Below are 14,971 nucleotides of genomic sequence, written 5' to 3'. Positions count from 1 at the left end.
TGTAAATAAGTGGAGCTGCAGCAAGCGACTAACATATATGGTGGCTAACTTATTCGCAAAAGAGAGCGAGAAGAGGAGGCAAAGCGCGAGCGAGAAACGAGAGAACAACCCGCGCAAACATAACTCCAACACCGTGTCCACTTCCCGGACTCCGCCGAGAAGAGGCCATCACGGTAACACACTCAGTTGATTCATTTTAATTAAGTTAAGGTTCAAGTTATCTACAACCGAACATTAACAAATTCCCATCTGCCCATAACCGCGGGCACGGCTTTCAAAAGTTCAAAACCCTACAGGGGAGTCCCAACTTAGCCCATGACAAGCTCTCACGATCAGACTCGGTATCTCGGTTACTCAAGACACTTCGACAGGTTAAAACAAGACCAGCAACACCGCCCGAATGTGCCGACAAATCCCGATAGGAGCTGCACATATCTCTTTCTCAGGGCACAATCAGATTGTCCAAACTTCCGGTAGGCCAGCCCAGAGTTGCCCCTGGTAGCCACCGGCGGCTGACAGTTTGGACCAACACTCAGAGGAGCACTGGCCCGGGGGGGTTTAAAATAAGATGACCCTCGGGCTCCGGTAACCCAAAGGAAAAAGGATAGGTGGCAAATGGAAAAAAACCAAGGTTGGGCATTGCTGGAAAAGCTTTAATCAAGGCGAACTATCAAGGGGTTCCCATTATAACCCAACCGCGTAAGGAACGCAAAATCCGGGAACATAACACCGATAAGACGGAAACTAGGGCGGCAAGAGTGGAACAAAACACTACGCGAGAGGCCGAGCCTTCCACCCTTCACCAAGTATATAGATGCATTAAGATAACATGGCAATATAATGATATCCCAACAAGTAAATAAATGTTCCAACAAGGAACGGCCTCCAATCTTCACCTGCAACTAGCAACGCTATAAGAGGGGCTGAGCAAAGCGGTAACATAGCCAATCAATGGTTCGCTAGGACAAGGTGGGTTAGAGGTTTGACATGGCAATTTGGGAGGCTTGAAAGCAAGTGGTAGGCATCGTAGCATTGGCATAGCAAAAGCGCGAGCAAACTACCATAGCAAAGATAGTAGTGATTTCGAGGGTATGATCATCTTGCCTGCAAAGTTGTCAGAGTTGACTGGATCCTCTAAAGCTAACTCAACGGGCTCCTCGTTAGAGAACTCGTCTCCCGGCTCTACCCAAGCAAGACAAATAAGCAACAAGGACACAATCAACCACATGCAAGGATCAAACAATATGATACAATGATGATATGCTATACGGGATGCGATGCGGGATGCAAAATGCAATATATGACAGGAAATGCAAGAACCTGGCCTCAACTTGGAAATACAAGTGTTCCACTGGAAAGATGAGATGAAATCGATTGAAAACGATATAAAGATCACCGGAATCGGAGTTACGGTTTGGAAATGGCAAGCGATTCAAATATGACACCGGTCTGCGATTTACAGCAAGTAGCCATCTAAATGTAATGAGATGAACACGCTACAACACCCAAACATGACAACAAAATACATGGCAGGGATGCACTCAAGATGCTTAACAAAAGTCTAGCACTGAGCTACGGCCAATTCATCCATTACCAGGTTCATACAAGCATGGCAAAAATGCATATGACAAACAGATCTCAGACTTTGTGAAATTAACACTTGTCTGGAATTTCAGATCAGGTAGCCCTCTTCGGAGCAACAAAACTACATGCTACAGGACCTGAACATGGCAAAGTAAAGCATGGCATGGAGCTACTCAAAGAGCTTAACCAAAGTCCCTTAGTGACCTTGAGCCAAAAGGGATCAGAAAATACAATTGCAAGCATGTGAACATAGCAAAAACATAATCAGTTTTCAGACAGTGAAAACTGGCACATGCTGAAAACAGATATCATGTATGCATGTTTACGAGCTCGATGCACTCACTATGGTGCAAGTCATGACAAGATAAGCATACATCCGTCAAAAAGGCACAAAATGCAAGCTAGACATGGCAAGAACAATAGCATGGCATGCACGGATCAACTACAACATCATCGGCAAAATTGCAAACAAGTTGACAATCTGCCCAGATTCACCAAGTAGCAAAAGTAGAGCTCGATTGACTCAAGCTAGGGTGCTCCATAATTGCAAACAAGGACATGGATTGGTAGAGATCTACAATATTAACAAAACATCCTTACTGATCATCCTCAAAAGAGGCACAGATCACTAGGAAACAACATGAACATATGACATCATGCGATAAACAGATCAAGGACTTAGTGGAAATGCTAAGTCCCTGAAAACAGAATTACCAAGTGCCTCACTTTGCAAGCTTGCACTAGTCACCACACACATCACAAAAATACATGGGTTGCACCTCAGGAAAGATGACAAAACCCTTAACAAAACATATCTTGAGCATCAGGGCATATCATGCACACAATAATCATGGCAAAAATGACAAAAAGCAAAACGAAGTATCAGATCTGACAATTATCTCATGTAGCCCTCTTCTAACAGCATTTCGGGCATCAAGATGAACTCAAATGAAAATGATGCAATGGAATGAAATGATGTACTCTCTGAGGTGAACATTTTGATATGCTATATGCATGAAGCGGAGCTACGGATGCAAAGTTACGAAGCTATGCAAAGTTACGAAGTTACGAAGCTAAATTGAACCCGAGACACGGAAGCCGAGGCGGTGGCGGATCTCGCCGGAGAGGGAGCGGGGAGGCCGGATCTGGAGCTCCTGCGGCCGGATCTAACTTGTAACACCCTCGATGCGACTATGGCTCCCACGTGTCGATGCACGACTTAGAGACATAATCGCATTGAAGGCATATGTCGCAAGTAAGGTAATCTTTACACATCCCATGTAATATAATAATAAACGGGAGATAACATAGTTGGCTTACACTCGCCACGTCAATCAAAGTACATAAATAACATTACATCAACCAAACACTCATGGCCCGACTACGGCGCCAAAGTAAAATATAACCCAACATGCGACACGGTCCTGATCACCCCCAACTGGGCACCACTACTGATCATCAGGAAAGGAAACATAGTAACATTGAGAGTCCTCGTCAAAATCCCACTTGAGCTCGAGCGCGTCACCTGGAGTGGAATCAACTGGCCCTGCATCTGGTGTAATAGTAATCTGTGAGCCACAGGGACACAGCAATCTCGCACCCCCGCGATCAAGACTATTTAAGCTTATAGGTATGACAATGTAAATAAGTGGAGCTGCAGCAAGCGACTAACATATATGGTGGCTAACTTATTCGCAAAAGAGAGCGAGAAGAGGAGGCAAAGCGCGAGCGAGAAACGAGAGAACAACCCGCGCAAACATAACTCCAACACCGTGTCCACTTCCCGGACTCCGCCGAGAAGAGGCCATCACGGTAACACACTCAGTTGATTCATTTTAATTAAGTTAAGGTTCAAGTTATCTACAACCGAACATTAACAAATTCCCATCTGCCCATAACCGCGGGCACGGCTTTCAAAAGTTCAAAACCCTACAGGGGAGTCCCAACTTAGCCCATGACAAGCTCTCACGGTCAACGAAGGAATAGACCTCCTCCCAAGACGTTCCGATTAGACTCGGTATCTCGGTTACTCAAGACACTTCGACAGGTTAAAACAAGACCAGCAACACCGCCCGAATGTGCCGACAAATCCTGATAGGAGCTGCACATATCTCTTTCTCAGGGCACAATCAGATTGTCCAAACTTCCGGTAGGCCAGCCCAGAGTTGCCCCTGGTAGCCACCGGCGGCTGACAGTTTGGACCAACACTCAGAGGAGCACTGGCCGGGGGGGGGGGGGGGTTTAAAATAAGATGACCCTCGGGGTCGGGTAACCCAAGGGAAAAAGGCTAGGTGGCAAATGAAAAAAAAAACCAAGGTTGCGCATTGCTGGAAAAGCTTTAATCAAGGCGAACTATCAAGGGGTTCCCATTATAACCCAACCGCATAAGGAACGCAAAATCCGGGAACATAACACCGGTAAGACGGAAACTAGGGCGGCAAGAGTGGAACAATACACTAGGCGAGAGGCCGAGCCTTCCAGCCTTCACCAAGTATATAGATGCATTAAGATAACATGGCAATATAATGATATCCCAACAAGTAAATAAATGTTCCAACAAGGAACGGCCTCCAATCTTCACCTGCAACTAGCAACGCTATAAGAGGGGCTGAGCAAAGCGGTAACATAGCCAATCAACGGTTCGCCAGGACAAGGTGGGTTGGAGGTTTGACATGGCAATTTGGTAGGCTTGAAAGAAAGTGGTAGGCATCGTAGCATTGGCATAGCAAAAGAGCGAGCAAACTAGCATAGCAAAGATAGTAGTGATTTCGAGGGTATGATCATCTTGCCTGCAAAGTTGATAGAGCTGACTGGATCCTCGAAAGCAAACTCAACGGGCTCCTCATTAGCGAACTCGTCTCCCGTCTCTACCCAAACAAGACGAACAAGCAACAAGGACACAATCAACCACATGCAAGGATCAAACAATATGATACAATGATGATATGCTATGCGGGATGCGATGCGGGATGCAAAATGTAAGATATGACATGAAATGCAAGAACCTGGCCTCAACTTGGAAATCCAAGTGTGCCACTAGAAATATGAGATGAAATCGATTGAAAATGATATAAAGATCACCGGAATCGGAGTTACGGTTTGGAAATGGCAAGCGATTCAAATATGACACCGGTCTGCGATTTACAGCAAGTAGCCATCTAAATGCAATGAGATGAACTTGCTACAGCACCCAAACATGACAACAAAATACATGGCAGGCATGCACTCAAGATGCTTAACAAAAGTCTAGCACTGAGCTATGGCCAATTCATCCATTACCAGGTTCAAACAAGCATGGCAAAAATGCATATGACAAACAGATCTCAGACTTAGTGAAATTAACACTTGTCTGGAATTTCAGATCAGGTAGCCCTCTTCGGAGCAACAATACTACATGCTACAGGACCTGAACATGGCAAAGTAAAGCATGGAATGGAGCTACTCAAAGAGCTTAACAAAAGTCCCTTAGTGACCTTGAGCCAAAAGGGAACAGAAAATACAATTGCAAGCATGTGAACATAGCAAAAACATAATCAGTTTTCAGACTTAGTGAAAACTGGCACATGCTGAAAACAGATATCAAGTAGGTATGTTTACGAGCTCGATGAACTCACTACGGTGCAAGTCATGACAAGATAAGCATACATGCGTCAAAAAGGCACAAAATGCAAGCTAGACATGGCAAGAACAACAGCATGGCATGCACGGATCAACTACAACATCATCGGCAAAATTGCAAACAAGTTGACAATCTGCCCAGATTCACAAATTAGCAAAAGTAGAGCTCGACTGACTCAAGCTAGGTTGCTACATAATTTCAAACAAGTACATGGATGGATAGAGCTCTACAATATTAAGAAAACATCCTTCCTGGTCATCCTCAAAAGAGGCATGGATCACTAGGAAACAACATGAACATATGGCATCATGAGATAAACAGATTAAGGACTTAGTGGAAATGCTAAGTCGAAAACAGAATTACCAAGTGCCTCACTTTGTAAGCTTGCACTAGTCACCACACACATCACAAAAATACATGGGTTGCACCTCCGGAAAGATGACAAAACCTTTAAAAAACATATGTAGAGCATCAGGGCATATCATGCACACAATAATCATGGCAAAAATGACAAAAAGCTAAACGGAGTAGTAGATCTGACAATTATCTCAAGTAGCCCTCTTCTAACAGCATTTCGGGCATCAATATGAACTCAAATGAAAATGATGCAATGGAATGTAATGATGTACTCTCTGAGATGAACATTTTGATATGCTATATGCATGAATCAGAGTTACGGATGCAAAGTTACGGAGCTATGAACATGAGCACATGGATCTGCGATTTATGGACTTAGTAGAAAATCACCCCGCGAGAAAAGTCAACCCGGGACACGGAAGCCGAGGCGGTGGCGGATCTCGCCGGAGCCGGCCGGGATCTCGCCAAAGAGGGAGTGGGGAGGCCGGATCTGGAGCTCCCGCGGCGGATCTCGACGGCGGCGAGGACGGCGGCTGCGAGGCGGCGACGGGCGAAGGTGGCGGCGACGGGGCGGCGCGGATGGCGGCAGCCGAGCCGGGCAACGGGCGGCGGCGCGCGCGCCGGTTAGGAGGCAGCGGAGCGGCGGAGGAGAGGAGCGGCCGGGGCGCGGTAGGCGGCGGAAGCGGGCCGCAGGGGCAGGCGCTGGGCCGCGCGGGCCTCGGCGGTTGCGGCGGGGCGCGGCGCCACGTGGCAGGCGGGGAGTGGCTGGCGGCGGTGTCCGGCGCGGTGCGGACAACGGCCGGCCGCGCGGAGACGATTTTTTTAGGTTTCGGGGAGGGGGATCCGAGATTTTCGAGGAGGACCTATTTATAGGCATAGAGGGAGCTAGGAGAGTCCAAATGAGGTGCGGTTTACGTCCACGCGATCGTGATCGAACGCTCTAGATGATGGAGCAGGTTTAGGTGGGTTTGGGGCCAAAATTGGAGGGGTGTTGGGCTGCAACACACACGAGGCCTTTTTGGTCCCTCGGTTAACCGTTGGAGTATCAAACGAAGTCCAAATGGTACGAAACTTGACAGGCGGTCTACCGGTAGTCCAGATGGTACGAAACTTGACAGGCAGTCCCTCGGTTAACTCATTCTGAATAACATGGAACCGGAGAAATTTCGAATAACACTATGTTACCTCGACGGGGATATGCACCTCCCAAATAATAAGAATATCATATTTCTTCTTGACAGTAGGAAGAGGAAATTCAAAACCTCCAAATATAATCGATGGAATTTTTCCAATAGATTTGATACTATGAACTTGAGGTTGTTTCCTCGGAAAGTGTACCGTGTGATCATTACCATTAACATGAAAAGTGACATTTCCTTTAGTGCAATCAATAACAGCCCCTGCAGTATTCAAAAAGGGTCTTCCAAGAATAATAAACATACTATCGTCCTCGGGAATATCAAGAATAACATAGTCCGTTAAAATAGTAACATTTGCAACTACAACAGGCACAACCTCACAAATACCGACATGTATAGCAGTTGATTTATCAGCCATTTGCAAAGATATTTCAGTAGGTGTCAACTTATTCAAATCAAGTCTACGATATAGAGAGAGAGGCATAACACTAACACCGGCTCCAAGATCACATAAAGCAGTTTTAACATAGTTTCTCTTAATGGAGCATGGTATAGTGGGTACTCCTGGATCTCCAAGTTTCTTTGGTATTCCACCCTTAAAAGTATAATTAGCAAGCATGGTGGAAATTTCAGCTTCCAGTATCTTTCTTTTATTTGTAATAATATCTTTCATGTACTTAGCATAAGGATTAGTTTTGAGCATATCAGTTAATCGCATACGCAAAAAGATAGGTCTAATTATTTCTGCAAAGTGCTCAAAATCCTCATCATCCTTTTTCTTGGATGGTTTGGGAGGAAAGGGCATGGGTTTCTGAACCCAAGGCTCTCTTTCTTTACCATGTTTCCTAGCAACAAAGTCTTTCTTATCATAACGTTGATTCTTTGATTGTGGGTTATCAAGATCAACAGCAGATTCAATTTCTATATCATTATCATTACTAGGTTGAGCATCATCATGAACATTAGTATTAACATTATCATTAGTTTCAGTTTCATTACCAGGTTGTGTTTCAGCATCAAAAATAGAAATATTATTTGGATTCTCAGGTGTTTCAACAATAGGATCACTAGAAGCATGCAAAGTCCTATGATTTTTCTTTTTCTTCTTTTTAGAAGAACTAGGTGCATCTAAATTATTTCTGTGAGAATCTTGCTCAATTCTTTTAGGGTGGCCTTTAGGATACAAAGGTTCCTGAGTCATTCTACCACCTCTAGTCATAACTCTAACAGCATTATCATTATTCTTGTTGTTCAATTCATTGAGCAAATCATTTTGAGCTTTAAGTACTTGTTCTACTTGAATGGTAACCATAGAAGCATGTTTACTAATAAGTTTAAGTTCACCTTTAACATTAGCTATATAATCACCCAAGTGTCCAAGCATATTTGAATTGTATTTCAATTTTCTACCAAAATAAGCATTAAAATCTTCTTGCTTAGCCATAAATTTATCAAACTCATCTAAGCATAGGCTAGCAATTTTAGTAAATGGATTACAGCTTTATCATATCTATAGAGAGAATTTACCTTTACTACCTGTGTCGGGTTATCAAGACCATGAGTTTCTTCAATAGGTAATGGATTAACATTATATGTTTCTTCAATAGGTGGTAAATTAAGACCATGTATTTCTTCAATAGGAGGTAAATTCTTAACATCTTCAGCTTTAATACCTTTTTCTTTCGTAGATTTCTTTGCCTCTTGCATATCTTCAGGACTGAGAAATAGAATACCCCTCTTCTTCGGAGTTGGTTTAGGAATAGGCCCAGGAATTGGCTCCGGAGGTGTCCAATTATTTTCATTTGTCGACATATTATTCAATAGAATTTCAGCTTCATCTGGTGTTCTTTCCCTGAAAACAGAGCTAGCATAACTATCCAGGTAATCTCTAGAGGCATCGGTTAGTCCATTATAAAAGATATCAAGTATTTCATTTTTCTTAAGAGGATGATCAGGCAAAGTATTAAGTAATTGGAGAAGCCTCCCCCAAGCTTGTGGGAGACTCTCTTCTTGAATTTGCACAAAATTATATATATCCCTTAAAGCAGCTTGTTTCTAATGAGTAGGGAAATACTTAGTAGAGAAGTAATAAATCATATCCTGGGGACTACGCACACAACCAGGATCAAGAGAATTAAACCATATCTTAGCATCACCCTTTAATGAGAACGGAAATATTTTAATAATATAAAAGTAACGATTTCTCTCATCTTTAGTAAACAGGGTAGCTATATCATTCAATTTAGCAAGATGTGCCAAACAGTTTCAGATTCATAACCATGAAAAGGATCAGATTCAACCAAAGTAATTATATCAGGATCAACAGAGAATTCATAATCCTTATCAGTAACAAATATAGGTGAAGTAGCCAAAGCAGGGTTAGGTTTCATTCTATCATTTAGAGATTGCCTACTCCATTTAGCTAATAATTTTTTTAAGTTCAATTCTATTTCTGCATGCTAAAATAGCTAAAGAAGCATCTTGATCAAATACATAACCCTTAGGAATAGCAAGTGGTTCTTCATCATCACTTTCATCAGTATCATCAGATTCAATATTTTCAATTTCTCTAGCCCTAGCAAGTTGTTCATCAAGAAAATCACCAAGTGGCACAGTAGTATCAGGCATAGAGGTAGTTTCATCATAAGTATCATGCATAGCAGAAGTGGCATCATCAATAACATGCGACATATCAGAACGAATAGCAGAAGCAGGTGTAGGTGTCGCAAGCTTACTCAAAATAGAAGGTGAATCAAGTGCAGAGCTAGATGGCAGTTCCTTACCTCCCCTCGTAGTTGAGGGATAGATCTTGGTTTTTAGATCTCTCAAATTCTTCATAATGATAAGCAGATATATATCCCAAGTGACTCAAAGAATAGAGCTATGCTCCCCGGCAACGGCGCCAGAAAATAGTCTTGATAACCCACAAGTATAGGGGATCGCAACCATTTTCGAGGGTAGAGTATTCAACCCAAATTTATGGATTCGACACAAGGGGAGCCAAAGAATATTCTCAAGTATTAGCAGCTGAGTTGTCAATTCAACCACACCTGGAAACTTAATATGTGCAACAAAGTGTTTAGTAGCAAAGTAATATGATAATAGTGGTAAAGATAACAAAAGGTAACGATAGTAAAAGCAATGTTTTTGGTATTTTGTAGTGATGATAGCAATAGCAACGGAAAAGTAAATAAGCGAAGCACAATATATAGAAAGCTCGTAGGCAATGGATCGGTGATAGATAATTATGCCGGATGCGGTTCATCATGTAACAGTCATAACCTAGGGTGACACAGAACTAGCTCCAGTTCGTCAATGTAATGTAGGCATGTATTCCGAATATAGTCATACGTGCTTATGGAAAAGAACTTGCATGACATCTTTTGTCCTACCCTCCCGTGGCAGCGGGGTCCTTACAGAAACTAAGGGATATTAAGGTCTCCTTTTAATAGAGTACCGGAACAAAGCATTAACACATAGTGAATACATGAACTCCTCAAACTACGGTCATCACCGGTAAGTATCGCGATTATTGTCACTTCGGGGTTAACAGATCATAACACATAATAGGTGACTATAGACTTGCAAGATAGGATCAAGAACACTCATATATTGATGAAAACATAATAGGTTCAGATCTGAAATCATGGCACTCGGGCCCTAGTGACAAGCATTAAGCATAGCAAAGTCATAGCAACATCAATCTCAGAACATAGTGGACACTAGGGATCAAACCCTAACAAAACTAACTCGATTACATGATAGATCCCATCCAACCCATCACCGTCCAGCAAGCCTACGATGGAATTACTCACGCACGGCGGTGAGCATCATGAAATTGGTGATGGAGGATGGTTGATGATGACGATGGCGACATATTCCCCTCTCCGGAGCCCCGAACGGACTCCAGATCAACCCTCCCGAGAGGTTTTAGGGCTTGGCGGCGGCTCCATATCGTAAAACGCGATGATTTCTTCTCTATGTTTTTTTTCTCATCAAAACTCAATATATGGAGGTGAAGTTGGAGTCGGAGACGCAACAGGGGGCCCACGAGATAGGAGGCGCCCCCCCACCCTCGTGGCAAGACGATGGGCCTCCTGGCCTTCATCTTTGGCAGGTATTTTTCTTATTTTCTGAAAAGTGTCTCCATGAAGTTTCAGGTCATTCCGAGAACGTTTGATCCTACACATAAATAACACCATGGTAGTTCTGCTGAAAACAACGTCAGTCTGGATTAGTTCCATTCAAATCATGCAATTTAGAGTCCAAAACAAGGGCAAAAGTGTTTGGAAAAGTAGATACGTTGGAGACGTATTAACAATATATATCGGTTCCCTTTCTGTCACTGGGATTGAACACCGCAAGATTGAACCCAAAGCTAAGCACTTCTCCCATTGCAAGAAAGATCAATCTAGTAGGCCAAACCAAACTGATAATTTGAAGAGACTTGCAAAGATAAACCAATCATACATAAAAGAATTTAGAGGAGAATCAAATATTGTTCATAGATAATCTGGATCATAAACCCACAATTCATAGGATCTCGACAAACACACCGCAAAAGAAGATTACATCGAATAGATCTCCAAGAAAATCGAGGAGAACTTTGTATTGAGATCCAAAGAGAGAGAAGAAGCCATCTAGATAATAACTATGGACCCGTAGGTCTGAAGTAAACTACTCACACATCACCGGAGAGGCCATGGAGTTGATGTAGAGGCCCTCCATGATCAATGCCCCCATCGGTGGAGCTCCGAAAAAGGCCTTGAGATGGGATCTCTCGAGTACAGAAGGCTGCGGCGGTGGAATTAGGTTTTCATGGTGCTCCTGGATGTTTGGGGGGTATGTGGATATATATAGGAGGAAGAAATACGTCGGTGGAACAACGGAGGGCCTACGAGGGTGGAGGGCGCACCCAGTGGGTAGGCGCGCCCCCTGCCTCGTGCCTTCCTCCCTTGCTTCTTGTTGGCCACTCCAAGTCTCCCAGATCATGTTTGTTGAGAAAATCACGTTCCCAAAGGTTTCATTCTGTTTGGACTCCGTTTGATATTCCTTTTCTTCGAAACCCTAAAATAGGCAAAAAAACAGCAATTTGGGCTGGGCCTCGGGTTAGTAGGTTAGTCCCAAAAATGACATAAAAGTGTAAAATAAAGCCCATTAACATCCAAAATAGATAATATAATAGCAGGGAGCAGTAAAAAAATTATAGATACGTTGGAGACGTATCACCCAACCGGCCTCCCTAATCCCCCACCCCAGGAAAGCCTATCCCCGAGTCACCCCACTCCCCCGCACACGATCCCCTCTCCTCCCTCTGTTCCCCCGATCCAGATCTGGGGAAATGCCCCTAACGCCGCCCCACCGTGCCTCCGTCCTCCTCCGCAATGCCACCTCGCCAGCAACGCACCTCCCGGCCTCATTCCTCTCTCTCGTGCACTGTGTCGTCTTCCCCGAGCTCCGCGCGCACTCCATCCGTTGGCGCCCCGACCCCCGCCGCACGTAGTCATCATCATCGGTCTACTCACCTTCGGCCACCTCTCCAACCCGCCGGCCTCCCCGAGCGCTACCCTGATTCCTCCCCGAGCCCACCTCGCTCAACTACAGGGCTCGGTGAGCCTCGACTTCCTCCCCCCTTCCCTCTGCCGATCGCTGTGGCCAAGCGACAGAGCTTGCGCCCCGGACCATGCTCGCCTGTGCCTCACCCACGCCGCCCCCCACCGCAACCTCGTTGACCTTCCCACCCCCTTTGTCTCCCCGCCCCGTCCCCTGCACCACTTGCCACACACCACACGCTGCCGCGCTGCCCGCCTCTACTCCTCGCGCAATCGTGCACGCGCGCAACCGCCGCGGGCCGCGACCACGCGTCGCTGTGGCCCTACTACTGCTCCACCACGCCCTCCCTTGCCTGCCACGCGCCACTGCTCCTGCCTGCACGCCGTTCGCCCATGCTCGCCCTCGCCGTCCGTGCACGCGCGACGCCACGACCCTGGTCCCTGCTAGCGCCCGCTCGCCCCCGTCCAGCTCGCGTTGCCCCTGCCCTCGCATTGCCACCGCATCACTCTACCATGCGCGTGCCTCGCTAGCCGTGTCTCCTTGCATGCCGCGCCGCCCCCTGCATCCCGCTGCGTGCGCGGTCGCCCATCTGACCGCACCCCCCACTGCGGCTCCCCTCACTACAGGCCCGCGCCCACCCAGGCCGCCCCAGGCCACCGACCTCCCTCTGCTCCGGCACCTGTCGTGGTCACAGGCACCCAGTCGGGTGTGCCCATGCCGGTCACGCCCCCAGCGCCCATTCGGGCTGCGCCTGTGCCCGACGCCCGTAAACCCCACACCCGCTAAGGCCCTATGGGCCTATGGCAAGCGGGGCTGCCCTAGAACATTTTCATAAAAATAGAAAAAAAGATATAAAAACACAATAAGTTAATAAAAATTAATTAATTAATTAATTAATTAACTTAATTAATTAGGTTTCATTAAATTAATTAAAGTCTATTACCCTAATAACCTAGTTATACTAAATTAACTAGTTGGTTAATGTAACAGTCAATGACAGGGGAGCCCCATCCCCTATTGACCAGTCAAATGTTGACTGGTCAACTAGGACCCCTGGCCCACGTGTCAGACTCTGGTACACTTCAGTGAATGCAGAGCTGGGTGCACTTAGCATTTAGCTATTAATTCCGAATTAATAATGATTCTAGAATATTACTAAAAGTTGGAAAAATCATAATATATAAACCATAGCTCGGATGAAAAAACTTTGTACATGAAAGTTGCTCAGAACGACGAGACAAATCTGGATACGTAGCCCGTTCATCCTCCACACATGCCTAGCATAGCGAACACACAACTTTCCCCCTCTGGTTCATCTGTCCGAAAACGCGAAACATCGGGGATACTTTTCCGGATGTTTCTCCCCTTCGTCGGTATCACCTCCTACTGCGTTAGGGCACACCTGACACCGTTACCTGTCATGCCATGCATCGATATGCATCTGTTTGCACTGTATTCATTGTTTCTTCCCCCTCTTCTCTCCAGTAGACTACGAGACTGACGCCGCTGCTAGCGCTCCGATCGACTACGTTGTTGACGACCCCTCCTTGCCAGAACAACCAGGCAAGCCCCCCTTTGACCAACCCGATATCGCCTATTCTTCTCTATACTGCTTGGATTAGAGTAGTGTAGCATGTTACTACTTTCCATTAATCCTATTCTGATGCATGGCCTGTCTTTGCTACTACTGTTGTTACCTTTACCTGCAATCCTAAATGCTTAGTATAAGATGCTAGTATTCCATCAGTGGACCTACATTCTTGTCCGTCTGCCATGCTATACTACAGGGCCGTAATCACTCAGGAGTTGATCACGGGTATATACTTACATACATATCATATATGATACATGTGGTGACTAAAGTCGGGTCGCCTCGTAGAGTACCCACGAGTGATTCACGAATTGGGACCGAAAGGATGTTTGTCCCGACGGCCCTCTGAGTGGACCTTTGTGGCGAAGCGACAGGGCATGTTGAGACCATCTAGGTGAGAGGTGGGCCTGGCCCTGGTCGGCGTCCACGGTTACATCAATTACCACGCTTAACGAGATCTTGGTATTTGATTCGAGTCTGGCCACTGGCCTATACGCTGTAACCAACTACTCGGGAATAGTTATGGGCACTCGACGTTGTGGTATCAGCCGAAGCCTTCTTGACGTCAGCGACTGAGCGGCATGCACCGGATTGGACTGGAACACCTGCTCTTGTATTAGGGAGGCTAGGTCTGCTTCCGGCCGTCCTTACAACATGCAGGTGTGCAGTAGATGATGGGCCCAGACCCCTACGTGCATAGGATTTAGACCCGCGTGTTGACCTCTCGGTTGTGCCTAGGTAGGGTTGCGACGTGTTGATCTTCCAAGGCCGGGCATGACCCAGGAAAGTGTATCCGGCCAGAGGGATCGAGCGTGTTGGGTTATGTGGTGCACCCCTGCAGGGAAGTTTATCTATTCAAATACCCGTGTCCCTCGGTAAAAGGACGACCCGGAGTTGTACGTTGACCTTATGACAGCTAGAACTGGATACTTAATAAAACACACCCTTTTAAGTGCCAGATACAACCCAGTGATTGCTCTCTCACAGGGCGACGAGGGGAGGATTGTCGGGTAGGTTTATGCTATGCAATGATATTTGGTTAACTTACCATCTACTCTCTTCTACTTTTAAGATGGAGGCTGCCAGAAGCGTAGTCTTCGATAGGACTAGCTATCCCCCTCTTATTCT

This window comes from Triticum aestivum, chromosome 7A, assembly GCF_018294505.1.
Source record: "Triticum aestivum cultivar Chinese Spring chromosome 7A, IWGSC CS RefSeq v2.1, whole genome shotgun sequence".
Lineage (NCBI taxonomy): Eukaryota > Viridiplantae > Streptophyta > Magnoliopsida > Poales > Poaceae > Triticum > Triticum aestivum.
This window is presented reverse-complemented; position numbering follows the sequence as displayed.